The 25,906-nt window shown below is 39.9% G+C and overlaps 1 protein-coding gene and 1 pseudogene across 2 annotated transcripts in view; one reads left to right on the top strand and one right to left on the bottom strand.

The window, feature by feature from the left end:
- LCLAT1 (lysocardiolipin acyltransferase 1) overlaps window positions 1-25,906 on the top strand; it is a 186,970-nt gene that overhangs the window by 5,725 nt on the left and 155,339 nt on the right. The window contains exon 2 of one of the 2 annotated variants that reach the window (XM_047782342.1): window positions 4,471-4,518. The exons of the other annotated variant lie outside the window; for it this stretch is intronic. The gene's annotated coding sequence lies outside the window, so the exon portion shown is untranslated. The remainder of the gene's footprint in view (window positions 1-4,470; window positions 4,519-25,906) is intronic. 2 annotated transcript variants of the gene reach the window in all.
- LOC125128194 (G protein pathway suppressor 2-like) lies at window positions 7,560-8,435 on the bottom strand (annotated as a pseudogene).

Raw genomic sequence — 25,906 nt, 5'->3', positions numbered from 1 at the left:
AAATTGTGTATTTATAAAAGGGAACATTACAAAAACAATAAAAGACTGAACGATTGCTGATACACACATCAACTGGATGGATCTCATGGGCTTAATAGAAGCCAGATAAAAGATTGCATACTATGTGACTTCATTTATTTTTTATTTATTTATTTTTAGGGCTGCACCTAAACCCACTGAGCGGGGCCGGGGATCCGGCATTGCTGTGAGCTGTGGTGTAGGTTGCAGATGCAGCTCGGGTCCTCTGTTGCTGTGCCTCTGGCATAGGCTGGCAGCTGTAGCTCCCATTATACCCCTAGCCTGGGAACCTCCATATGCCACGGGTGCAACTCTAAAAAAGCAAATATATATATATATATATATATATATATATATATATATATATATATATATCTTTCATATAATTCTTTCGCAAAAGACAGATGTGAAATTAAGGCTGTCATCTCATGCTGTTTTATAATTTGGTCACAAAATTAAGTTCCAACCTCTACCAATTGATTAGTTCCTTTTTCTGAGACTTAGTGTAACCTGAGTTTTGGTAGATAGAAAATACATTTTGAAAATAAGTTGATTTGTATTTTGTTTAACTTGGGGAGAAAATTCTGATCAAATCTCTTATTCATTAATACAAAATGTGGTCCCTGTTTAGAGACATCACTGTGCGGGCCCCCCCCCCCCCTTCTATACCAATTGCTCTCTGTTAATGAGCATGGAGCTGTAGTCCCATCACCTGTGAGGTTTTCAGTGTAGTGATGGAGCTAAGATTAGCCTTTGGTGAGTTCCCTGTAGCAGTGAGGTCAAGCTCAAAAAAAGCCTTTGGGAGCTGTAGTCAGACTTGACAGTGTTCATCACGTGTCTGTAGTCCATCTAGTCCTCTAACTGGCCATAGGGACAAGGGGATCCTACTGGATGACCTAAGAGGCAGATGCAAAGGAAGTCTGAGGGCAGTCACCAGTGAAGGCGGACTGGAGAAGATTCACCACTTTATCTGCCACATTAGAGGTTTCTGAAAACTGCTTACTTCCTCATAGAAAGGAGATTGTTGTTCTAAGGATGATAAGGGGAAAAACTGATGCAACCCTTACTTTTCCATTTCAAATAAGAGATCATCTCCATTTTATGTTTGTAAGTGAATGTCAACCCCCTCTGGAGCTGATGTCTAAGGGTGTCCCAAAGCAAATGATGAATGAGAGACAGGAATAAAGACAGTGAAGTGGGAAGAGAAGTGAGTGGTGGCAGCCATTCTTAGGCTCTGTGTAGTTGGGAGTGTTGCGTGAAAGGGTTGTTTTTAACTCAGTGACTCCTTCCCCATTGAAAAGTTTAGGTAACTCAGGGAAAGCATGTTTGTGGTTGTTATGAATTCTGGCTTCCTGTTGTAATACAAATGCTTTCTTAGGATTATTTTTTCTTGTATAAAATAAAATTATAAATAAAATTTTGCCTTTTAGGGGTTATGGAGGAAAATGATGGGAACTAGGAGTGGCTTGAACACCAAAATGTTGATTTGCTTAACTTGAGTATTTGTGCATACCTTAACATGAACTTGGTGATGGAGGCAGAGTTGAGTAGGTACAGTTTCTGCCACCTCCGGAGGCTCTAGGGGAGAATCTGCTCCTGGCCTCTTTTAGCTTCAGGTGACCTTGGCTTGTGGCAACATCACTCCCTGCCTTCTCTTGTGTCTGTGGTCAGATCTCTGTTTGCTTCCCTTTTAAAAGAATATATGTAACTATATTTACGGCTCACCATGATAGTCCAGGATAATCCCTCATCTCAAAATATTTGATCATATCGACAAAGTTTGAGTGTGTGTGCCATTAAAGTAACATTTACAGGTTCTAGGAATTTATGCATTACATAGGTATCTTTTGAGAGGGTCATTAGGTAGCCATGGTATTTGTTAATCTATGCATTACAGATGAAGACATTAATTACTTAAAATCACCAAGTTAGAATCATTTTCTCTCTCTCTCTCTTCATATATATGTTTCTCTACTGCTTACTTCCGTTTGGAAGGAAGTAATATTCTATGTTTATGTGGATTTGTTTTACAGCCAAGTTTAGGGATTCCTTTTTTTTTTTAAGACATATTTTGAGATACTCGTAGAGTTGCATGCAGCTGTTAGAAATAATACAGAAAGACCCCCATGTACCCTTTACAGTTTTTCCCAATGGTAACATCTTGGAAAACTATAGTACAATATTACAACAAGAATATTGATATTGATACAGCCAAGATCCTGAACAGCTTTACTGTAAGGATTCCTTATGTAGTCCTTTCATAGCTTCACACCCCCTTCTCTGACCTCTGGCCGTGACCAATACATTCTCCATTTCTATAATTCAGTCATTTCAAGAGTTTTATTTAAATGGAATTATACAATGTGTAACCTTTGGGGATTATCTCCTTTTCATTTAGCATAATTCCGTGGAGATTCATCCAAGTCGTTGCATGTATCAGTAGTTCTTTTTTCTTGCTTAGTATTCCTTATGGTCCTTGGAATTCTTTGGTGTGGATATACCCATTGAAGGAAATCTTGATGGGTTTCTTTTTTTTTCCTCTTAGTTTTTGGCTAATATGAATAAATCTGCGATGAACATTCATGTACAGGTTTTGTGTGAACATGAATTTTCATTTCACTGGGATAAATGCCCAAGAATGCAATTGCTGGGCCATATGGTAGTTGTATAGATATGGGTTTATTTCTGAACTCTCAGTTTTCTTTCATTGATCTATATGTCTATTCTGATGCTAGTACCAAAATGTCTTAATAACTGTTGCTTTACGGTAAGTTTTGAAAACAGGGAGTATGGGTCCTTCTACTTTGTTCTTTGTTCTTTCTTTTTTTTTTTTTTCTTTCTTTAGGGCGGTGTCTGCAGCATATGTAAGTTCCCAGGCCATGGGTAGAATCAGAGCTGTGGTTGGGGCCTATGCCCCAGCCATAGCAACTTGGGAACCCAGCCACATTGGCAGCCTATGCCACAGCTTGTGACAACGCTGGATCCTTAACCTACTGAGTGAGGTCAGGGATCGAACACACTGAGCCATGATATGGGAACTCCTACTTTGTTGTTCTTTTTCAAAATTGTGTTTTCTCTTCTGGGTCCCTTGCAAGTCCTTACGGATTTTAGAATCAGCTTTGTTTCTACAAAGAAGTCAGCGTGTATCTGGTAGTCAGTGATTTTTTTTTTTTTTTTCCCTTTTTGGCCACACCTGTGGCATGTGAAAGTTCCCAGGCCTGGGATCGAACTGGCACCACAGCAGCAACCTGAGCTGCTGCAGTGACAGTGCTGGATCCTTAACATGCTGAGCCACAGGAGAACTCCTGGTAGTCAGTGATTTTTAATACTATATTCATTGAGTTGTACAACCATTATCATAATTAATTTGAGAACATTTTTATCACCTCAGAAAGAAACACTGTGTATGTTAACAGTGACACCTCATCTCCCTGCCTCCCCTCTTTGACCTAGGTAGGTACTAATGTTCTGTATCTATAGAATTGCCTCTTCTGGCTATTTCCTGTAAGTGGAATCATACAATATGTGGTCTTTTGTGACTGGCTTCTTTGATTTAGCATACTGTTTTAAAGGTTCCTCCCTGTTAACGTATGTAATAATACTTAATTCCTTTTTATGACCAAATAATACTCCACTGTATGATATGCCACATTTTATTTATCCATTCATCAGCTGATGGACATTTGTGTTGTTTCCACTTCTTGGCTATTATGAATAATGCTGCTCTGAACATTCATGTACCAGTTTATGTGTGTGTGTCCAGATGTATCGTTTTAATTTTTTTTTTTTTGTATATACCTAGGGGTTGATTTTCTGGGTCATATGGTAACTTACATATTTAATTTTTTGAGGAATCATCAGACTGTTTTCCAGGTCGTACCATTTTATAGTCCCATCACGGTATTTGGAGGTTCTCATATTTCTCCATCCTAACCTAACACTTGTTATATGTCTTTTTCATTATCGTCATTCTAGAGAAGTTATAATAAAACATTCTTGTGGGTGTAAGGTGATGTCTCATTGTAGTTTTGATTTGCATTTCCCTGATGGCAAATGATGTCAAACATCTTTTCATGTGGTTTTTAGGCATTTGTGTATTTTCTTTGGAGAAATGTCTATTCAGATTCCTCCCTCCCCCCTTTTTTTGTTTTTTTTCTAGGGCCGCACCTGCAGCATATGGAGGTTCCCAGGCTAGGGGTTGAATCGGAGGTGTAGCCGCCTGCCTACACCACAGCCACAGCAACGCAGGATCTGAGCTGGCCTACACCATAGCTCATGGCAACGCCAGATCCTTAACCCACTGAGCGAGGCCAGGGATCAAACCAGCAACCGCATGGTTCCTAGTTGGATTTGTTAACACTGAGCCATGATGGGAACTTCCCTTTGCCCATTTTTTAATTGGATTATTTGCCTTTTTACTACTGAGTTATAGAAGTTCTTTATATATTCTAGGTACAAGCACCTTACATATATGATTTGCAGAAATTTTCTTCCTATTTGGTAAGTTGTCTCTTCAGTTAAAATGCAGTTTGCAGTTGCTTTTCTTTCTTTTTCTTTTTATTTATTTTGTATCTGCAGCTTTACTGAACTTACTTATTAGGAGATTCTAGAAGATTTTTGGGTAGCTTTCTTGTCTGTGTTAACCATTGTGTCATCTGCAAAGAGGGGCAGATTTATTTCTTCTTTCTGTGTGGATTTTATTTCCTTTTCTTGCCTTCTTACATTGACTAGAATTTCAAGAACTGCATTGAATAAGAGCGGTGAGAATGGACATCTTTGCCTTGTTCTCGATAACAGGGCCAGTGCAGTATTCATTTTTTCTTTTATCATTAGGTTTAATACTGTTTGCTGTATGTTTTAATAGAGGATTGTTATCTAATTGAGAAAGTTTCCCTTTATTCCCCCCCTTTATTTCCTTGAGAGTTTTTCTCGTGAACAGGTATTGAATTTTGTCAGATAATTTTTTCTATGTAAATTGGTATGATTGGAGTTCCCATCGTGGCACAGCAGAAATGAATCCTACTAGGAACCATGAGGTTGCAGGTTCGATCCCTGGTCTTGCTCAGTGGATTAAGGATCCAGCATTGCTGTGAGCTGTGGTGTAGGTCAAAGACACGGCACAGATCTGGCGTTGCTGTGGCTGTGGTGTAGGCCAGCAGCTGTAGCTCTGATTCGACCCATAGCCTGGGAACCTCTATATGCCGTGGATGTGGCCCTAAAACAAAGACAAAAAAAAATTTGGTATGATCATGTGAATATGTATTTTTTTCAGTTTGTTAATATTGTGAATTACATTGATTTTGAATATTGAGCTAAGGCCAGAACCCTTGAGTGTATATTCATGTATTGTTCTGTAGTTTTTCTTTCCTTCTTTCTTTCTTTTTTTTTTTAACTGCCTATTCCTGGTTTTTGCATCAGGGTAGTACTACCTTCATGAAGTGAATTGTAAAGTGCTCCCTATTCTTGTGTTTTCTGGAAGAGATTGTGTTAATTCTTCTTTAAATATTTGGTAGAATTCTGTAATGAAACAATTTGGGTCAGGAGATTTCTTTTTCAGGAGGTTTTTAATTACGAGTTTAATTTCCTTAATAGTTACAGGACTATTCAGATTATCTGTTTCATTTTGGGTGAGTTGTGTGCTTTCAAGGAATTGGTCCATTGACACACAAAGCAGAACTTAGTGCTGCTGGGCAGAGGTGGGAGTTTCAGCTCCTCTCTGGGCCTCCGCTGACACTACTCTGCTGATCCCCACATGGCCTCTACTGACACCACTGGAAGGGGATGGCCTCCTGACCCCTGGAGGGTGGAGAAAATCCTTGTTTCATAGCATCCCGGTGGAGATGAGAAGGGGAGCCTCATTACTGTCATGGGAGTAGAAGTCCAGGCCCTCCAGGTGGTCCTCCTAGACTTTGTGTGGCAGGGGAAGGGAGTCTTACACCTACCTGGCGAGGGAAGAAAGTTCTGCCTTAGGTGTCATCGGGGCGAGGGTGGGGGGTAAGGAGAGGGAGTCCCGGGGGTAACCTCCTGTAGTGTTGAGGCACAATAGTACAGCTTGGTGAGAGTGAACATTTTGGCTCCCTGCTTGTTGTTGGGGGCGAGCCACAGTTTTTCCTAAGGTTTTTGGCTGGAGTGGCAATGGTTATTAACTGCAAGGTTTCTGTTTTGTTATGCACTCTTTTCTTGGTCCTCTGAAAGACCAGGAACTTTTGGCTGTCCCCATTTCTGGACTCTTGACTGCTTCAGCTTTGTGTCCACGTGGTAGACTAGGACAAAGGCCAACCCAGGGAAGTCACAGCATGTTGTTCCATGGATCCCAAGGACCCTCCCTAGCTAGTGTGCCTTCTCTCCACCTTCAGTCTTCTTTTGTTTATTTCATATATAATGTCCAGGGTTTTTAGTTGCACTTAGCTGGAATGGTAGAGGCAGTATATCTGCTCAGTTTTATTGGAGGCAGAAGTTGGGGCTGGGGTTTTTTTTTTTTTTTTTTTTAAATATAGGAAATTGTAGGATGGAAATTAAGATATATAGAATTGGCCAGTTAGACACTTAAGCTAATTTTGGGTCAGTTACTTGTAAGTGACAATTTAACTGTCTTTTTTTCTCCAGAGAGTAATTCTGTTTGTCATTGTTCAGTAAAACCAAACCCTCATTAGTGTTGGATCTCTTAAGAGGCTTGACAGTCCAATGGATTACTTTATTTTTGTTTATGTATAAATACATCATAAATTCTTATTTCTTGCTTAGTGTGTAATTGAAAAAATTTATTATAGTGAAAGCTTAGTTTTACGGAGAGGACTAATTCAGTTTTTCCAGTGGTTATCAGAGATCTTGAAGCTGTGGATTCTTTTCTAAAAGAAGAAAATGGCTTTGTGCATGGTGGTTAAGAACTATGTAAAGAAATTTTGTGAAAGTCTTCGAAATGTGCAAAAAAGATTAGGGTGTCTTCAGTGGACATTACATAGTCTAGAGCATTTTGCCTGGAGATCTAATCTGTGAGGTTTGAAGCTTTTATTATTTTTTAATTTATTCCATAACTTTGTAGGTTGTGAATAGCTGACAGCATTACAGATTACTCTTGTCCTTAGGCTTGCAAATGAATTTTGTTGGTTGGAGGTACTACTGATTTCCTCTTTTGTGGGGGAAGTCACTGTTAGATGCATTAAGCAAATCTGTTTCACCATTCCTGATTATCTGTATGTTTGTGTTCTTTGGATTCACTTTTGAACCAAATGAAACATCTTATTTATTGCATAATTAATTAAAGAGTTAGGTAAATTCATAGACAGGTGTTCGTTTTATATTTGCACAGGAGACACACTGTTAGCTTTTTGTTTGAATTATCCTTTTAACAGCTTGAACTCTAGTGTGTTTGAGTCCCACTGTAGCACTTACTTACATTGTGATTTGGAGCAGGGAATTTTAGTTTAGTTTAGTTTTTCAGTGTTAGGTAAATTTTATTGGCCTAGGACTAAGGCATATCAGCAATCTTCCCCCACAGCAGCGGGGTAGGGACTAGGAGCAAGGTCGATAGAATCTGATGGTCACTTGTGGTAGAATTGTGGGTTCTAGCTGTGTTGGATGAAGGACAGCCGAGGGCCAGGCTGGCTAGTGGTTGAAAAGCCTGACTTTCCTGCTGGTTGCATCTGAACAGGGAGCTGGGGTGAGGCAGGCAGTGCAGGGGCTGGATGCAGAGCTTGGGGATGCATGGGACTCAGCGAGGATGAGTCAGAGAAGCTAGTCTGCTGGTGAGCGTGTTCCCTCTGCTTTTGTAAGGACAGGGCACCACCGGGCTGGAGGAAGCCTGTCTGGGTGGGCTGAGAGTGCCTGTGCCCAGCATAGAGCTGTGGCTGTGGCTGAGACAGGGACTGTACTGCAGGAAATGCCGAAGACGCTCTGAGCTAGGACTATAGGGAGGCTGCTGGGTCCATAGTGAGGTGAGGGCTGAGCAGTTCCATAGGTGCTGCCTGGGCTGCCTCCTGATTGCCCTGCTCAGGGGTCCCCGTGAAAGCAGCTGCTGAGCCCACCTAGTACCAGCTCGTAAGCACTTGGAGTCCGAACATCTCTTTGGCTTTGTCTGCTGCTGTGGAGTGCCTGGCCTCTTGGGTCCTCCAGGGCGCCCCTGCATGATGAGGAGGTGAGTTCCTGTGTGAACAGTCAGGCCTTGCTGGTATGCCTCTGATGGCACAGTGGTCAGGTCACCCTGCTCCTTGGCTCCGTCTTTTCCTCATGTAAAACTTTCTTGAGCTGCAGGAAAAGCTGGTGCTTCTCTTCCTTTAGGGCCGAAAGTTCCTCCTGCAACTTAAGGATTTGTTCCTTGGTCTCCTCTAGTGACATTTGCTCTGCTATTTCCTTTTTCTCCCCCTTCTCTCCGGTGCTTCCTTCATCTTCTTTCCCATCATCTTGTCCACCTCTTCTTCCTCTTGCCACTTGCTTCATCATGATGGCCCAGTGCTGTGGATACCTAGCTCTGTCACTGGCTGCCAGCCCTCAGACCAGGCTGGCAGGGCGGTGGGCCTACCTGTCCACTGCCTGGCCTGGCTAACAGCCGAATTTTATTTTTAACGTATGTCTGTTTACCCACTATAAAAAGGCATCACAGCACTACTTTTCTGCTATGGTTTTTGTGAGGACTAAGATGTTGCAAGCAACACCTTTCTCACAGTATTTCATACATTTTAAACACTCTGCTTTTTATTATTGGAAGATTGTGGGCAATTAATTTTACCTTCCTGAGGCTTAATTTCTTAATCTATATTAAAAGAAAATAAGGGCGCTTTGTCCTTGGTTGTTAGGTCATAAGCTTCGCTGGCTGTAATTGGAAAGAGTGGAAGAAATAACTGACAGTAGTTGCTAGTGGATGGGGGGACATTTGAAACATGCAGGGGACCCTGCTGCTCTGAGGAAGGGAAATGTAGAGTTTGATCTGGTGAGCCGTTCCTTAGAACAGCAGCCCAGGAGGTAATTCAACTCAGTTGACATTGACTGAGGTGCTTGCCTTTGTACTAGGAAGAAGCACTAGGGCTGGAAAGGTGACTTTCTAAGGTAGCAAAAATATTCTTTTTGCCTTAAAAAAATTTGGAAGGCAGATCCTGATAGAAGAAAGGCTTCAGAGCTCAGCACCTTGATTGGTGTGGGCTCACTCACCAGTGAGACCAAGTGGAAAGGGCTGAATTTTGCTTATTCAGGGATAACCATTGGGAGTTTTTTTTTTGTCTTTTTGTCTTTCTAGGGCCGCACCTGCGGCATATGGAGGTTCCCAGGCTAGGGGTCCATTCGGAGCTATAGCTGCCAGCCTACACCACAGCAACTCTAGATCTGAGCCACGTCTTCGACCTACACCACAGCTCATGGCAACGCCAGATCCTTAACCCACTGAGTGAGGCCAGGGATTGAACCCGAAACCTCATGGTTTCCAATTGGAATCATTTCTGCTGCGTCATGTTGGGAACTCCAAGGGAGTTTTAATAGCAATGTTTGAGTGAGTACGGATGTAGGGTCATCGAAGAAGTGGGGGAATTGGAAAGATGGCTCAAGGATATCTGTTATTTAAAATGACTGTTTATTCCTCCTTCTGACTGACCCTCAGTGTTTATTTACAAAGGTTTTTCAAAACTAAGGGTTTTTAGGTTTCGATAGATGGAAACAGGACAGAATTGGTGAATTTGTTGAATTAAAAGAGAGCGTCCAGAGCTGAGAGAATTTAAGCCCTCAGAAATTAGTGTTGGACTGGGAAAGACCTTGGCCTTCTGTGGGTTATATAATTGGAGCAAGTTGGGGGAGAGTTCAAGCCAAGGGCATCCTCAGCTTCTGTTAGCTCAGGATAAATGAAAATAAGTCTCAGTGCACTACCTGTGAATATTGGGGAGGAAGAAGACTTTCCTCTACCTTTGTAAATTCTTCTACCTAGTCTAAGAATTAAATTGACATGAGACAGCAAATCTAATTTTGTATGTATGGAAATCTCACATACATAAGAAGGTCAGAGACTTCACACACATGAGAGGTTCAGAGACAGAAAGGTCAAATGAGGCATGTGTACCCTTCCCAAGCTAAGGAATGGGATAGGGTCCTGGGACTTCCAGAACCGGAGGGTTGTGCACAGAACAGAGGAACAGATGTTTGGTAATTAGATGTGTGCCCTGCTTACAGATGGGGCAACTTAGATAGAATTAATCTCTAGCAATAACTTTTTTTGGGGGGGAATCCCCAATTTAAATTCTTCCAGTTAAGGGAGAGGCAGTAGTGGCTCTTGAACCCGCAGGATCTGCATTGCCTTTAGCTCAAAGCAGTCTTCTTGCTAAAGTGACACATTTTGAGGAAGCTCGTTCTGAACCCCTGCATAAACAACAAGGAGTTTACACATTGGTAGATAACCATAGTTAGAGCTGGTTTATACATTGATTTTGATGTAGCAGAATTAGGTACTACTATAAACAAGAGTCTAATACAAACATTTTGGAGTTTTATGCAGAATAAAATAATTCTTGTAATTTGGCTTTCGACACAGGGTCCAGGAAGTGGGGAGAGTGTGCCATTCCTGCTTGCTTTAAGGAAGGTCTTGGGGCTCTTCTTGCCATCTTTGGAGCCTGAAAACCCCAAGTGTTGTGGAGTGTGAGGAGGGGGGCTGCCCCTACCCCATTCCTTCTGGAGGTGGAGATCTGGGCTCAGATTATGCTTTTGCTATCCAAATTTTGCCTCAGAGCATTGCTCTTAGGGGAAAGCTGAAGTTCCAAGGACCTGGCCAGTTTCGACATTGCTACCTCCCTCTCTCTGTGGAGCCTGGGAGCGTGGGGCACATTCGGCTCGCACCCCACTTTTCTGGCATCTCTCTCCTAAGTTCTACTACGGTACAGTCCTCCAGGCTTCCTGAGTTAATATGCCTGTCGCCTGTTCATTAATCCAATCACTACTTGAATGTCTCAGTTCCACAGGCCCCTTAGCCATGGCATAGCCTTTTTATACCATAAACCATCTGAGTAGCCCACACTCTGCTTTCCCTCCCTCCCTTCCTTCCTGTTTTTTGCAAGAGTGCCAGATTATTATAAAGTGACCCTTGGCCAACCCCGATGAGCGAACACCTCCCACTCCCCGTAATAACTGCCCCCACATCATCTAGGTCCCTTGGTACAACGAGAACAGACATGTCTTTTAGTTTGAACTGTTTATAACAAGATTATTCTGTAATTCTGGTTCTCAACCTTGATTGCCATTGGAATCATGGGATGAATCAAGACTCCACTCTAGGCAACAAAACGAATTACTTGGGATCAATGCCTGAAAACTGTTTTTAAAAACAAAACAAAATGTCTTTGCCAGGGTTTTGAGACCAGTGACAAATTGGACCAATTTAAACCATATGCACCCCACCTTTTTAGGATCTTATAGCAGGATACATCAAGTTGGTCTGAAAACAGAAAGGCCAAGTAATGCCTGAGAGGCCCAAGAAGAGTGAGAAATAATGGAGAAAAGCAGAAGAAAACACAGGAAATTTTAAAAATGTTTACATTTCTCCTTAAAGCACTCGTACATTAAAACCATACTTGTAGCAGGTATTACTGTCCAGCTCTACTCATTGGGCCAGAGACACTTGTGGTGTTATGGAAAACTTGCCCTCAAATAGCACACTACCCTTGGGATTTCAGCAGCTCTGCTTTGCCTTTCTTCTCCCATTTGTCACCTTCACTGGCTGAAAGACAGAGTTGGGACCTTTCTGAGAAGCTAGCAACAAAAGGATAAGGTGATGTGTACATTGTAGGGAAAAATAAATTGTGATGCTTCTGAACTATGGGCAATTAACAAGGCAGTTTCTAGTCATTGAATGTACTTTCTAAAAGCTGGACTGTGAAAGCTTTAAATAAGGCTGTGTAGTGGTTTCCATGCTTGAAGTATTCATCCTCCTTTATGTATCTGAACAGGAAGCTTTTATGAATTGATCATAGCTGTTCTAGTTGTGTTGTTGAGATATTCTATGGTTGTTCCATAAACTTTTCCTTGAAAAATAAGCATTTCTGTTAAAGAGATTGTATTTTAAGTTTCCTATGATAGAAAATAAAATGGTCCTTTTCTGTCAAAGAACAAAAAATAAGCATTTCTGTTAAAGAGATGTATTTTAAGTTTCCTATTGGCAGAAAATAAAACGGTCCTTTTCTGTCAAAGAACAAAACCCAGTATTTCTTTTTGGCACTTAGCCATGTGATTCTTTTTGAATCTTCATGTTAAAAATGAGGTACCCTTTTATTTAGAGTTCAAAATACTAAATCAAATATATTCTAGAGTTCAGCCCTTACATTTTCTGTCGTGTGTGGTAAGTTGCTTTTATTTGACCTGGGAGGACGGTTATATGATGCCTTTATCTGGTATCCTCCTTTGAGTAGTGATGGCTTTTTGAGGGGCCGGTTGAGTGGGGTACTTTTATCTAGGTGGATAACTCTGACAGCTGATTATGGCCATGTCCTCCTGCAGCACTAGGCTCACATTCTCCATCTGTCCAGTGTGCATTTGAAATCCCTGGTCATTGCTTTCCATCTCTAACGCGAAATCCTTCTCAATCCCATCCTCATTTCCTGGATTTGTCTGTTTCTATTTAGTCATCTGGGTTTGAACCTTCATAGTCAATTTGACACTCCCCTCCTTTTTTCCCCCTTTGCTGCTGATTTTATAAAGCTTCTGATTTTTTTTTCTTCCTCATCTTTAAGCTTGCATTATTTTAAAATACTTGGTTTTTAAAATAATAACTTCCATTTATTGCATATGTGATATAATAAAGAATATACTGATCTTTGTTCCTGGTTCCAGACACAGACCTTCAAAAACCCTTGGGATTTCTTGGGTGATAGGGAGTATCTTTTGTTATTCATAGTAAGCCCTTTTGAGCCATACCTAAATTTATGCTAATGAAGTGACCCAGAGTGGGCCCTTGCTTTTTGGGAGGGGATGGCCACACAGAAAAATTTATTAGCTCTTTTAAATTTTTAATGATATTGTCATTTTTATTTAATCTATCCTGAAGCCGATACTTTTTTTTTTAAAGGTTATTCTTCATTTATAGTTATAATAAAATATTGGCTATATTCCTTGTGTTGTACAATGTTGTAGCTTATTATTATTTGGCCGCACCCACAGCATGTGAAAGTTCCCCAGCCAGGGATCGAACCCTCACTACAGCAGTGACCCGAGCCACTGCAGTGACAATGCTGGATCCTTAGCTTGCTGAGCTACAGGGAAACTTCCTTGTAGCTTGTTTTATGCACAGTAGTTCCTACATCTACCCCACGTTGCCCCTCCTCTTCCCTCTCCCCGCTGGTGGTAACCACTAGTTCTCCATATCTGAGTCTGTTTCTTTTTTCTTATATTCACTAGTTTATTGTTTTCTTTTAAGATTCCACACATATGTGATATCATACAGTGCTTGTCTTTCTTTGACTTATTCCATATCTTCTTTATCCTTTCATGTCTTGATGGACACTTAGGTTGCTTCCATATTTTTGCAATTGTAAATAATGATGCTCTTAACATTGGCATGCATGTGTCTTCTTTTTTTTTTTCTTTTTAGGGTCACATTTGCAGCATATGGAAGTTCCCAGGCTAGGGGTTTAGTTGGAGCTGCAGCTGCCAGCCTATGCCATAGCCACAGCAGTCCAGGATCTACACTGCAGCTTGTAGCAGTTCTGGATCCTTAACCCACTGAACAAGGCCAGGGATCAAACCCATATACTCATGGATACTAGTTGGATACTTGACCCCCTCAGCCACAACGGGGAACTTCTGCGTGTCTCTTTTGAATCAGCTTTTTTTTTTTTTTTTTTCCGGATATACTCAGAAGTGGAAATGCTGGGTCATATGGTAGTTCTATTTTTAGTTTCTTGAGGAATTTCCGTACTGTTTTCCACAGGCTGTACCAGTTTACCTTCCCACCAGTGGTCTGTGAGAGTTCCCTTTTCTCCACATTCTCGCCAACATTTGTTATTTGTGTTCTGTTTTAAAATTTTTTTTATACTTGATTACAATGTTCTGTCAATTTCTGCTGTATAGCAAAGTGATCCAGATATATATATATATATATACACACACATACACACACATATATCTATACACACACACCTGGATCTTTTTCTCCTCACAGTATCCTCCATCATGTTCCATCACAAGTTTCCTGTGCTATACAGCGGGATCTCATTGCTTATCCACTCCAGATTCAATAGTTTGTCTCTACTAACCACAAACTCCCAGTCCATCCCACTCCTTCCCTGTCCCCCTTGGCAACCACAAATTTGTTCTCCATGTCCATGAGTTTCTTTCTTTTCTGTAGACAGATTCCTTTATATCATATATTAGATTCCAGATATGAGTGGTATCATATGGTGTTTGTCTTTCTTACTTCACTTAGTATGAGAGTCTCTAGTTCCGTCAGTGGTGCTGCAGATGGCATTATTTTGTTCTTTTTTTATGAATAAGTAGTATTCCATGGTAATATGTACCACATCTTAATCCATTCATCTATCAGTGGACATTTAGGTTGTTTCCATGTCTTGGCTATTGTGAATAGTGCTGCAGTGAACATGGGGCTGCATGTATCTTTTTCAGTGAAAGTTTTGTCTGGATATATGCCCAGGAGTGGGGTTGCTGGATCATATGGTAGTTCTATATTTCATTTTCTGAGGTACCTCCATACTGTTTTCCATAGTGGTTGTACCAATTTACATTCCCACCAGCAGTGTAGGAGGGTTCCCTTTTCTCCACACTTTTTCTGGCATTTATTTGTAGACTTAATAATGATGGCCATTCTGACTGGTGTGAAGTGGTACCTCATTCTAGTTTTGATTTGTACTTCTCTGATAATTACTGATGTTGAACATTTTTTTCATATGCCTGTTGGCCATCTGTATATTTTCTTTGGAGAAATGTCTATTCAGGTTTTCTGCCCATTTTTCAATTGGTTTTTTTTTTTTTTTTTTTTGGCTGTTGAGTTGTATGTATATTTTGGAGATAAAGCCCTTGTTGCCTTGTTGGTTGCATCATTTGAAACTATTTTCTCCTATTCCATAGGTTGTCTTTTTTTTTTTTTTTTTTTCCCAATGGTTTCCTTCGCTGTGCAAAAGCTTTTAAGTTTGCTTAGGTCCCATGGTTTATTTTTGTTTTCATTTCTATTGCTTAGGGAGACTGACCTAAGAAAACATTTGTATGGTTGATGTCAGAGAATGGTCTCTTCTTTTATGGTATCTTATGTTTAAGTCTTTAAGCCATTTTGAATTTATTTGTGTGTGTGGTGTGAGAGTGTGTTCCAGTTTCACTGATTTACATGCAGCTCTCCAGTTTTCCCAGCACCACTTTCTGAAGAGACTGTCTTTTTCCCATTTTATATTCTTGCTTCCTTTGTCGAAGATTAATTGACCTTAGGTGTCTGGGTTTATTTCCGGGTTTTCTATTCTGTTCTGTTTGTCTGTATGTCTGTTTTGGTACCAGTACCACACTGTCTTGATTACTATAGCTTTGTAATATTGCCTGAAGTCTGGGAGAGTTATTCCTCCTGCTAGGTTTTTGTTCCTCAGGATTGCTTTGGCAGCTTTGGGTCTTTTATCGTTCCATATAAGTTTTTGGATTCTTTGTTCTAGTTTTGTGTTCTTTTTGATGATAGCCATTCTGACAGGCATGAGGTGATGTCTCATTGTGGTCTTGATTTGTATTTCCTTGATGATTAACGGTGTTGAGCATCTTTTCATGTGCCTGTTGGCCATCTTAATATCCTCATGTCTTCTGTCCATTTTCAGAATTGGGTTGTTTGTTTTTTTGATGTTCAGAAAGATTTAGCTTTTGATTGGTGGGTGGGAACTTTACCACCCCTTGATAGCTGAGATGGGGAAAGGGATTGCTGATTAAGTCCAGTCATGTGGCCAGTGATTTGAAGAATCACATCTACGTAATGAAACCCCTCCTATAAACTCTGGAACACTGGAGTTTCTGGGTTGGTTAACGCATCAATGTGCTAGGTGGGTGACACCTGAATTTCTTGAAGAGAGGGCGTGGAAAGTTTGAATTCTCCATCATCTCCCCCTGGACCTTGCCCTACATGTGTCTTACACTTGGCAGTTCCTAAATTGTATGTATAGTGTTTTAATGAGTTCTTTGAGTCATTTAGCAAATTACTGCACTTGAACGGAGGTTTGTGGGAACTCCTGATTTTATCACCAAGTTGGACATTGATTCTAGTAACTTCAGGATGTCTGAAACAAGGGCAGTCTTTTTGGGTATCTTACCCTTTCACTTGTGGGATCTGATGCTCACTCCAGATAGTAAGTGTAAGAATTGAATTATGTGGAGTTCCCATCGTGGCGCAGTGGTTAACGAATCCAACTAGGAACCATGAGGTTGTGGATTTGATCTCTGGCCTCACTCAGTGGGTTAAGGATCCGGCGTTGCCGTGAGCTGTGGTGTAGGTCACAGACGTGGCTTGGATACGCGTTGCCGTGGCTGTGGTATAGGCCGGCGACTACAGGTCTGATTAGACCCCTAGCCTGGGAACCTCCATATGCCTTGGGTATGGCCCTAGAAAAGACAAAAAGACAAAAAAAAAAAAGAAGAATTAATTATCAGACACCTAGTGGGTGTCAGAGAATAGATGTCTGAATGCAATGTTCTTACCCCTTGTCAGGCCATTATGGTGTGTGTGATTTTCTGTAGTACTCACTATAGCTAGGTAGGTTCTGGTTTTATCATCCTTGTTTTATAGGTAAAGAAAATGAAGCTTTTAAGAAGCCTTGGCAGTTGCCCAGGGCTAGAAGTATTGGAGAACCCAGTGCTTTCTGACTTCTAGCTCTCTATGCTCAGCTGACTGCCTTCCTTGCTTTAGATGTTATCTCCCTTCCCCAGATCTGGCAGCTATGGACTAAGGACTCCTTTTTTTTTTTTTTTTTTTTAATACAGTTTTATCTCATCATTTTTGAGCCCAGGATATTTCAGTTCTAGATTACTACAGGATAAAACCCACATTCTTTAAGCAGCCATTCAAGGCTCACTACAATCCATCAGACTGACAGTAATAATAATACTGTCCCAGTCTTTATATAGAAGCAAAGAAAACAAACATCTGTTTGGGCTGCTCAATATGTATCTCCAGTGTACTGCATTGGAGATGGAAGACATTTCTTCCAGTTCCCTATAAACTATAACTGAAAAGTCAGAATATATTAAAAGAACATCAGTATAAAAATAGCACATGCTGATCAAGTGAGCAGTACAGATACTGAAATGCTTCTGGAGTTCAAAACAGCAGCAGCTTCATGGAGCAGGTGTATTTTGGAACTTGGTTTTAAAGAGATGGTAGGATTTTGATAATTGTCACATCTGGGGAGAGGACGCTTCTAGGCAGGAAGCTCGTGACTGAAAAGGAATGGAGGAGATTGTTGAACATCCATGGAAACGTGGTGTTGATGGCAGGGAATAGGTATCTGGAAGGAAGCTTTTCTCAAGTTCAGGGTCTACCCCTGTCTCAAAACATGTCTTCAAAAGCTGCTGCATAATGTTTTACCTAACTGAATTTGTGCTAGATCTCTGTTTTTTGAAAGTAGAGTTGTTGAAATGAGCCCCAAACTATTTAAGGACCTAGCCAGCTGATAAAGTTAGGTGATCATATTGGTTAATGCCAGCTCTAGTTACAAATAAGATGTGAAATTCCCATTGTGGCTCAGCAGGTTACGAACCTGACTGGTAACTGAGGATGCAGTTTCCATCCCTGGCCTCACTTGGTGGGTTAAGGATACGGTGTTGCTGCAAGCTACAGCAGGGGTTGCAGATATGGCTCGAATCTGGCTAGGTTGTGTCTGTGGCATAGGCCAGCAGCTGCAGCTCCAATTCGGCCCCTAGCCTGGGAACCTCCGTATGTGGCTGGTGCAGCCCTAGAAAGAAAACGGAAAAAAAGGGTAGGGATACAATTCACTTGAGCTGATAAAAGGACATTTCAAACTATAAAAGTTCAAAAATATTTTTAGTATTGCAACATCAGAATGAATGTAATATTCCAAATAACCAGTATGAAGGAGATAGCATTCTTTATATTGAGTAAGTTTTGGTAAGTATGTATTTTAAAAGGTTTTCTTTGTGCCTGAACTCACTACATCATTTTATACTCAATTTCTTGTATTCTGTAGGGTTTGAATCCTACAGAATAGGATTCAAACTATTCCTGACTCTAAAGCATAACAATGTTTTTGGTCATCTGGGCCCCCAATTAAAAAAAAAACAAGTTTAATTGATTTTTGTTTTAATTATGTAAATAGCATGCATTTTGAAAAATAAAAATGAGTAAAGAGCAGATCAAAATCACATTACTCAGAGATAATCACCTTTATTAATATTGCTCTGCTTTTATTTATGTAGTTGCATATACAATTTTGTAGTTTATTCTTAACTTTATTAGGATTTTCCCACATCATGATTTTTTTGGAAAGTATGGCTTTTATTAATATGTAAACATATTACAATATATATTATTTTGTTTTTTCCCTTTAAGTAAAAATAATAATTTGCTTACTTTTTTTTTTTGCTTTCTAGGGCCACACATGTAGCATATGGAAGTTCCCAGGCTAGAGGTTGAATTGGGGCTGCAGCTGCTGGCCTACACCACAGCCATAACAATATGAGATCTGAGCCACATCTGCGACCTACACCACAGCTCATGGCAATACCGGATCCTTAACCCACTGAGCAAAGCCAGGGATCGAAGCTGCATCCCGGGTCAGGTTCATAACCTACTGAGCCACAATGGGAACTCCCTACTTACTGTAACTTAAGTGGTTTTTTCACTTACTGTATCATGGCTAGCTGTCTAAATGACAACTTCTAATGTTGTACTTCATTTTTAACTGGCTGAATTGTATTCCATTGTAGGCTTATACCATTGTTTAGCTATTTCTCTCTTGATGGACATTTATACTATTTCTAATTTTCAGGTAGTATTTTGGTGAGATGTAAAATTTTATTTATTTACTGGAGTTCCCATTGTGGCTCAGTGGGTTAAGAACCTGACATAGCATCTGTGAGGATGTGGGTTTGATTCCTGGCCTCACCTGGGTTAAGGATCCAGCATTGCCGTCAGCTATGGTGTAGGTCGCATACACGGCTCAGATCCATTGTTGCTGTGGCTGTGGCTGTGGCGTAGGCCTGCAGTTGAGGCTCTGATTCAGCTCCTAGCCCAGGAATTTCATATGCTGCAGGTGAGGCCATAAAAAGCAAAAGAAAAAAAAAAGGAAAAAAAAATTATTTATAGTTGAGTTACAATATTATTTTAGTTTTAGGTATACAACATAGTGATAATATTTTTACAAATTGTATGCCACTTAAAGTTATAAAATATATAAAATATGTCTTCCCTGTGTGTACAGTATATCCTTGTAGCTTATTTATTTTATACACGGTAGTTTGTATCTCTCTCCCTCTCCTTTTTTTTTTGACTGCACCTGTAGAATATGGAAGTTCCCAGGCCAGGAATCCACTCCCAGCCACAGCTGTGGCCACTGGATCCTTATCCTACTGCATTGGGCCAGGGATTGAATTCTCACCTCAGCAGGGACCTGAGCCACAGCATCGACCTGGGCTGCAGCAGAGACAATGCCATATCCTTAACCTGCTGTGCCACAGTGGGAACTCCAGTTTGTATCTCTTAATTCCTACCCCCATCTTGCCCCACCTCCCTTCCCTCTCCCCACTGATAACCAGTAGTGTGTTCTGTACATCAGTGAGTCTGTTTTTCTTTTGTTATATTCATTCATTTGAATCATTTTTTTAGATTCCACATGTAAGTGATATCATACAGTATTTGTCTTTCTCTGACTAATTTCACTAACCATAATAAGTCGAGGGTCCATCTATGGTGTTGCAGAGGGCAAAATTTAATCCTTTTTATGGCTGAGTAATACTCCATTGTATTTATTTTATATATTTATATTTCATATAAACACACATACATGTACATATATATATATAAAATACATACCATATCTTCTTTATCCATTCATCTGTTGGTGTATATTTTATAAATAATGCCGCAATGAACATGGGTGTGTATATCTATTCAAATTAGTGTTTGGTTTTCTTTGGGGGGGGTTGTAAATACCCAGAGTGAACCTGGCTGTATTGTATTGTATTCTTCTATTTTTGGTTTTTTGAGGAACCTCCATACTGGAGCATGATACCTTCAGCTTTGTCCTTTTTTTTTTTTTCCCCCCCTCAAGATTGCTTTGGCCAGTGAGCATTTTTATACATAAATCTTTTTCTTACTTTTTTGGCCACACCAATGGCATGTGGAAGTTCCCTGGGCCAGGAATTGAAGTCACACACCACAGCAGTGACCTGAGCTAAAGCAGTGACAACACTGGATTCTTAACCTGCTGAGCCACTAGGGAACTCTCACTTTTATGAGTTCTTTTGTAGGTCAGAAGATTAGAGGTAGAATTGTTGAAAAAATCTATTTGCCTTTTCAATCTCTCCAGCTATGCTGAGTCCCTTCTAGAAGGGCCCCAAAAGCTCCTTGTCTCTGTAATGGTATGTTTAGGAGTCTCTGTGTACCAACATACCCTCGCTTTTGGTAGGTATTATCATTGTCAAAATGAAAAGGTTGTAGTTGGAAACATGGACTAACGTTGCTTTAATTTGATTTTTTTTTTTGGTGTTTCTTTCATATGTGACTGTTTTAATTCTTTGCTCATTTTTTCTATTGTTATATTCTTAATGCTTTCATTTTTTACATGTAACTCTTTAATTCATCTGGAATTTATTTTAAGTTTATGGAATCCAAACTGCTTGATTCTGGAGGAGATTCAAGGGCTAGTGGGCCTTGAGATTATTGTGTATTGGAAAAATTTAGACAATAAAAATAAATTTTGCTGCCTGTGGAAGGTAGTCCATTTTGAATTCATTTAAAAACTTAGTTTATTATTACCCACCTCTGTAAAGTGTGTTGGGGAAATAAGAAAATCCTGCCAACAAAAAGATCCCCTCCTTACAAATGTAAAAGGGAGAAAAAACTCAGTTTATTGGGTATGCATGTGAGATACTTGCTTGTAGGTAGTTCAGGAGAGACTACAAAATTTGTGTAGAATTTCATTCATCTTTACAATAAAATAGACATTTCGTGTGTGTGTGTGTGTACACACACATATATATATCTTTTTGGCTGAAGCATGTAGGAGTTCCCAGGCCAGGGATTGAACCAACACCGCAGCAGTGACAGCAATGAGGTTCCAAGGCTCGGGGTCTAGTTCGAGCTAGAGCCAACAGCCTATGCCACAGCCACAGCAATGTCAGATCTGGTCAACGTCTGTGACCTACACCACAGCTCATGGCAACACCAGATCCTTAACCCACTGAGCAGAGGCCGGGGATTGAACCTGCATCCTCATGGATGCTAGTTGGGTACATTAACTGCTGAGCTGAAACGGGAACTCCAGCACTGGATCCTTAACCTGCTGAGCCACCAGGGAACTCCTCTTTTATATTTTTGAGAGACAAATGGATGCCCCCTGTGATAGTCTCCTGTATACCTGGCGATAGATTCCTCACTTATATTCAGGTGTTTATAGTTCTGAGAGTCAGAAGGCCTGTGACCTTGCTTTATAAAATCTGGAAAGTAATATTATCTATTCCTCACCCAAAGGTTTGGCCTCTTTTTTTTTTTTTTTTTTTTCCCATCTTTTTAGGGCTGCTCCCATGGCATATGGAGGTTCCCAGGCTAGGGGACTAATCAGAGCTACAGCTGTTGGCCTACACCACAGCCACAGCAATGCCAGATTGACCCAAGCTACGTCTGCGACCTACACCACAGCTCATGGCAGTGCTGGATCCTTAAGCCACTGAGTGAGGTCAGGAATTGAACTCACATCCTCATGGATACTAGTTGGGTTCGTTAACCACTGAGCCATGACGGGAACTCCTGGCCTATATTTTTAAGGAGACATACATCTGTGGTAGACTGAAAATGGCTTTCCAAAAGAGAGCCAAGTCCTTATCCCTGGTAGCCTCATATGGCAATCTGGCCAAAAAGGTTCTTTGCAGATATGATTAAATTGAGGATCTTGAAGTGGGGCAGTTATCCTGGATTATTTAGTTGAGTCCTAAATGCAGTCACATATATCCTTTGAGAGGGAGACAGAATTACACACACAGAAGAGGAGGCGGCAAGGTGACCTACCATGCAGGCAGAGATTGGAGTGATGTGGCCAGAAGTCAGGTTATTCTGGCAGCCATCAGCAGCTGGAGGAAGCAGAGACTGGATTCTTCCTTGGAGCCTCTGAAAGGAGCGTGGCCTTGACACCATGACTTCAGTATTGGCTTACTAATACTGATTTCAGACTTCGTGCCTCTAGAGCTGTGAAAGAATAAATTTCTGGTATTCTCAGCAACCAAGTGATTTGTTACAGCAGTCATGGTGGGGGGTGGGGATATGTCCCCTAAGGACGGGAAGGGATTAGCTCTCTCCCCTTTATTAAGCCAAGAAAGCTTCACTTTATTGACTCTCATATTAATTATTGGTAATAACCTTTGGCTCTTGGCTTTTCTTTGCCAGTGACCATCATTCATTAGTTCGTACTGTTGAGTGCCAGGTGAAAGTTAAATAAGCTAGCAAAGTGACTTTAAAAATGAAAATTTAACCACAATGATATTTGTAAAGTTGATGGTGACATATTTTGACTTAAAAAAAAAAAAAAAACCATGAAAACTGAATAATTTAGAATCAGTTATGTCAGGAGGTTCTTTTTAGATTTGCTTTTGCTTTCCCCTCCATCTTTTAGGGTCACACCCACAACATGTGGAGGTCCCTAGGCTAGGGGTAGAATTGGAGCTGTAGCTGATGGCCTGTACCACAGCCACAGCAACTTGGGATCCGAGCTGTGTCTGTGACCTACACGTCTGCTCACGGCAACGCCGGATCCTTAACCCACTGAGTGAGGCCGAGGATTGAGCCTGCATCCTCATGGATGCTAGTCAGATTCGTTTCCCCTGAGCCACAACAGGAACTCCCTAGATTGGCTTTTGAATTGAGGAGAATAAAGTCTTGTTTCTCTTATTAGTGAAGCTGCATGGTAGTCACTGGATGCTTATTAACCAGTTTGAATGTTTGATACAGTTTTTTTCTTGCACTGGAAATTTCAAGTTCATAGCATTTTGCTAAAATTTCTCTTACTTTTACAAGTTCTATTTTTTTCCACTCAAGTATAATGCTATAATTAAACTTCTGACTTTTTCATTGACAAATAATTTCTCAAATTTTTTTGTCTTTTTGTCAACAAATAATTTCTCATATTTTTGATGAACTAAACCATGCATATAAATTTAGTTATTAGAAGAATTCTGTTTTTTCAGCGTTTTCTGAAAAATTTATTATTTTCCTTATGTTTTTTTAAAGATGATTAATTTTTTTCCAATTCTACTTTGTCTATTTGAGAATATTTTATTTTGTTAGTTTTCAGTAACCAACCTCATTTTAAAGTTTTGCTTTTTTTTTCTCCTAATCATGTAGTTTTACTTTCATTCGTATTTATTTTCCTGTTTTCTTTAATAATAACTTTATTTTAAAATCTTAATTTGACTGCTTAGTTTATGTTCTCTTAAATATTATTTTAGACAATGTATGTGAGTGAGTATAGCTTTGTATGAATTCCATAGCTTTTGATATTCAAAACATCTTAGTTTTTTTTTCTTAATATTCTATTGTTGTTTCTAAACTTTGGTGTATAGGACTTACTTTTTTAAGATTAAAAATATAGGGGCTCTGACTTCAATCTGGATGTATTAAATGAGAACTCTGATGTGGGGCCTAAGCTTCTGTATTTTAAACAAGATCCCTAGGTTATCTGAATGCACACCAAAATTTGAGAACTTCAGCTCTTGTTTATCGTTAATTTTTAAAAATTTAATTCATCATTATTTAGAAGTTTAAAAATTTCAAGTCATTAGGATTCATTGTTTTGAATTTATTATTACTTCTTGGTTTTGTTGTGTTATAATCAGAAAATATGCCCTGCAAATTAATTGAGATTGCCATTATGGCTTAAAAGACAATTGAGTTTTGTAAATAACCTCCACTATGAATACTTGAAAAAAACACTATGACATTTGCTTTTTGTATATTGATTTTTTAAAATATTGAAATGAAATTCACAAATCATAAAATTAACCATTTTAAAGCGAACAAATCAATGGCATTTAGTACATTTCCATTGTTGTGCCACCACCACCTCTGTCTGGTTCCAAAACACTTTGTCACCTTGCAAAGGAAACCCTTCATCCTTTAAGCAGTTATTCCCTCCACATCCAACTCCCCGCCTCTCCAAGTCCCTGGCAATGACCAATCAGCTTTCTGTCTTTATGCTTTACCTATTCTGGATATTTTACATAAATAGAATCATACAATATGTGACCTTTTGTGTCTCACGTCTTTGACTTGGCGTACTGTTTTCAGATTTATCTGTGTTGTAGCATGTGTCAGTACTTCATTCCTTTTTAAGGGCGAGTAATAGTCTCTTGTATGTATATAGTACAGTTTGTTTAACCAGTCATCCATTGATGGACATTTGGGTTGTTTCTATCTTTTGGCTGTGGTACATAGTGCTGCTATAAATAAACATTTGTGTTTTTTTTTTAATTAATTTATTTTTTATTACTCAATGAATTTATTACATTTATAGTTGTGCAATGATCATCACAATCCAATTTTATATGATTTCCATCCCACAACCCCAGCACCATCCCTTCACCCCCCGAACTGTCTCCTTTGGAGACCATAAATTTTTCAAAGTCGGTGAATCAGCATCTGTTCTGCAAAGAAGTTCATTCTGTCCTTTTTTCAGATTCCACATGTCAGTGAAAGCATTTGATGTTGGTGTCTCATTGTATGGCTGACTTCACTTAGCATGATAATTTCTAGTCCATCCATGTTGCTGCAAATGCTGGTATTTCATTCCTTTTAATGGCTGAGTAATATTCCATTGTGTATGTGTACCATATCTTGATTCACTCCTCTGTCAATGGACATTTAGATTGTTTCCATGTCTTGGCTATTGAAAAGAGTGCTGCAGTGAACATTGGAGTACATGTGTCTTTTCGAGTCATGGTTTTCTCTGGATAGATGCCCAGGAGTGGGATTGCTGGATCAAATGGTAGTTCTATTTTTAGTTTTCTGAGGAATCTCCATACTGCTTTCCACAGTGGTTGCACCAATTTACATTCCCACCAACAGTGTAAGAGCGTTCCCTTTCACCACACCCTCTCTAGCACTTCTTGTTTGTAGACTTTTTGATGATGGCCATTCTGGCCAGTGTAAGGTGGTACCTCGTAGTGGTTTTGATTTGCATCTCTCTAATAATGAGTGATGTTGAACATCTTTTCATGTGTGTTTTGGCCATCTGCATGTCTTCTTTGGAGAACTGTCTGTTTAGATCTTCTGCCCATTTTTTGATGGGGTTGTTTGTTTTTTTGGTATTGAGCAGTAGGAGGTGTTTATAAATTTTGGAGATGAATCCCTTGGCAGTTGATTGACTTGCAAAGATTTTCTCCCATTCTGTGTGTTGTCTTTTCATTTTGTTTAGGGTTTTCTTTGCTGTGCAGAAACTTTGAAGTTTGATTAGGTCCCATTTGCTTATTTTTCTTTTTATTGTCAATACTCTGATAGGTGGATCTGAGAAGATGTTGCTGTCATTTATGTCAGAGAGTGTTTGGCCTATGTTTTCCTCTAAGAGTTTTATAGTGTCTGGTCTGATATGTAGGTCTTTAATCCATTTTGAGTTTATGTTTGTGTATGGTGTTAGGGAGTGTTCTAATTTCACTCTTTTCCATGTGGCTGTCCAGTTTTCCCAGCACCATTTATTGAACAGGCTGTCTTCTCCATTGTATGTTCTTG

This window comes from Phacochoerus africanus, chromosome 5, assembly GCF_016906955.1.
Source record: "Phacochoerus africanus isolate WHEZ1 chromosome 5, ROS_Pafr_v1, whole genome shotgun sequence".
In the NCBI taxonomy this organism is placed as follows: domain Eukaryota; kingdom Metazoa; phylum Chordata; class Mammalia; order Artiodactyla; family Suidae; genus Phacochoerus; species Phacochoerus africanus.
This window is presented reverse-complemented; position numbering and strand designations above follow the sequence as displayed.